Raw genomic sequence first — 2704 nt, forward strand, 5'->3', positions numbered from 1 at the left:
CTAAAAGAGACACGCCTTAGACTTGGAGACACAAACAAAAATTCAAAGGATGGAAAAAAATATATCAAGCAAACAACAATCAAAACAGAGCAGGTGTGACAATATTAATTGCTCACAAAATAGGTTTTAAGGTTAAGTCCAGCAGAAAGGTTAAGGAAGGACACTATATAATGACTACAGGGATGAAATACTAGGTGGGTATAACCATATTAAATTATGCAGCCAATGACAGGGCTTCAAGATACATAAAACGAACTCTAACAGCTTAGAAAAGTGAGATAGAAAGTTCTAGAATAATAGTAGGAGACTTCAACACGCCACATTGGTGATGGACAGAACATCCAGAAAGAAGTTCAATAAAGGCACTGAAGATATATGAAAGTATGAACCAACTTGACCACAGACATATACAGAACGCTCCGCCCAACAGCAGCCAAGTATATGTCTTTTACAACACACATGGAACATTCTCTGGAATAGACTACATATTAGGTCATAAAGCAAGCCTTAACAGAATCAAAAATATCGAAATATCACAAAGCATCTTCTCTGATGGTAAAGCCATAAAAGTAGAAGTCAATACCAGAAAAAACAGGGAAAAGAAATCAAACACTTGGAAAGTGAACAACACCCTGCTCAAAAATGACTGGGTTATAGAAGAAATTAAGGATGGAATAAAGAAATTCACAGAATCCAATGAGAATGAAAACACTTTCTATCAGAGCCTTTGGAACACAGCTAAAGCAGTACTCAGAAGTCAATTCATATCAATAAACGCATAAATCCAAAAAGAGGAAAGGGCCAAAATCAAAGAATTATCCCTATGACTTGAACAAATAGAAAGAGGGCAACAAAAGAAACCCTTAGGCACCAGAAGAAAGAAATAATAAAAGTAAGAGCAGAATTAAATGAAATAGAAAACAGAAAAAACAGTTGAAAGAGTTAAGAAGACCAAAAGCTGATTCTTTGAAAAAACTAACAAAATTGATAAACCATTCTCCAAACTGACAAAAGAAAAACGTGAGAAGAAGCAAATAACACAAATAAGAAATGAGATGGGCCATATCAAAACAGACCCAATTGAAATTAAAAGATTTGTATCTAATTACTCTGAAAAAAAATTGTGCTCTAAGAAATTTGAAATACTAGATGAAATGGATGAATTTCTAGAAACACACTACCTACCTAAAATAACACAGAGGTAGAACAGCTGAATAAACTCATAACAAGAGATTGGAAAGTTAATTTAAAAACCCTGAACAACAGCAAAGAAAAAAAAAAACCTGGCCCTGAAGGTTTCACTGGAGAATTCTACCAAACTTTCAGAGAAGAATTAACACCACTACTAATAAATGTATTTCAGAGTACAGAAAAGGATGGAATACTCCCAAACTCATTCTATGAACCCAGCATATCCCTGATACCAAAACTGGGTAAAGACACCATGAAAAAAAGAAAATTACAGAGCAATATCCCTCAGGAACTTAGATGCAAAAATCCTCAACAAAATTCTATCCAATAGAATTCAACAACATATCAAAGTAATAATGATAAAAAGAATTCACCATGAACGAGTGGTAGGCAAGGATGGTTCAACATCAGAAAAACAACCAACGTAATCCATCATATAAACAAACAAAAAAAAAGACAAGAACCATATGATCTTAACAATTGATGCAGAAAAGGCATTTGACAACGTCCAACACCCATTCAGGATAAAAACTCTCAGCAAAATAGGAATAGAAGGGAGATTCATCAGCCTAATAAAGGGCATTTACACAGAGCCCATAGCCAACATCACCCTAAATGTAAAGAGTCTGAAAGCATTCCCACTCTGCTCCCTTCTTTTATCTCAAAAGAGATTAGGCTAAAACACAAATTTAATCCTGTAGATTTAGTCCTGCTTCGTTAGCATAACTTCCACTAATCCCATCGTATTAACATCATAGAAATAGAATTTACAACGCATAGGAAAATCACATCAGATTACAAAATTCTGGAGAATCACAAAATACTAGGAATCATGGCCTAGCCAATTTGAAACACAGATTTTGGGGGGGACACAGTTCAATCCATGACAACCTCCATGGTCAGATTTTTTCTAAGTGTTTTATTCTTCTGCTTATGATTGTAAAAACAATGGTTTTCATAATTTCCTTTTCAGATTGTTTGTGCTGGAGCATAGAAACACAGCTGATGTCTGTGGATTGATCTTCTGCCCTGAAACCTTAATGAATTTGTGTATTATCTGCAGGAGTTTTCTTTGGATTCTTCTGGGATTTTACAGATTATTAAATTACTTGCAAATAGAGATTGTTTTTCTTTTTTTCTGATATGGATGTTACTTATTTTGTGTTTCTTTGTTTTTCCTAATAGTTTTGGCTTGGACTATCAGTACAGTGTTGATTAGCAGTGATAAACATGAGCATCCATGCCTTGTTCTTGATATTGCGGGGAAAATTTTCACTCTTCCATCATTGAATATGATGCTTGTTATTTTTTTTTTAATAATTTTTATTCTGCTTTAAGTGAACGTTTACAAATCAAGTCACCCTGTCACATGTAAACTTATATACACCTTACTACATACTCCCATTTATTCTCCCCCTAATGAGTCAGTCCACTCCCTCCTTCCAGTCTTTCCTTTCGTGACCGTTTTGCCAGTTTCTAACCCTCTCTACCCTCCCATCTCCCCTCCAGACAG

This window comes from Loxodonta africana, unplaced genomic scaffold (assembly GCF_030014295.1).
Source record: "Loxodonta africana isolate mLoxAfr1 unplaced genomic scaffold, mLoxAfr1.hap2 scaffold_97, whole genome shotgun sequence".
Lineage (NCBI taxonomy): Eukaryota > Metazoa > Chordata > Mammalia > Proboscidea > Elephantidae > Loxodonta > Loxodonta africana.